Consider the following 354-nt stretch of genomic DNA (forward strand, 5'->3'; position numbering starts at 1 on the left):
CCACTTCCTAAACAACATGCCTCTGGAAACTCTATGAACTTTGATAAATGTTAACGATTATCAAAAGACTTCAGGCTTTTTATTCATAGGAGTGCTATGAGTCATGCTTGAGTCAACGGCAATCAACAGCAACAACAACAACAACAATAACAATATAAATGATACTGTACAATCATTTCCACATTCTGTTGGATCACCTTTATTGGGAATGGGAACAAATATGAATCTCTTCCATCTGTTGGCCAAGTAGGTGTCTTCTGATTCCTTGTACAGGCTGTGGAGCACATCAAGGGCTCATTTGTTAGTTAAAAATGTGTCAATTGGTATCCCATAGATTCTTTCTCTTTTTTTTAT

This window comes from Elephantulus edwardii, unplaced genomic scaffold (assembly GCF_000299155.1).
Source record: "Elephantulus edwardii isolate Elephantulus edwardi_28Jun2011 unplaced genomic scaffold, EleEdw1.0 scaffold00090, whole genome shotgun sequence".
NCBI classification, from domain to species: Eukaryota; Metazoa; Chordata; class Mammalia; order Macroscelidea; family Macroscelididae; genus Elephantulus; species Elephantulus edwardii.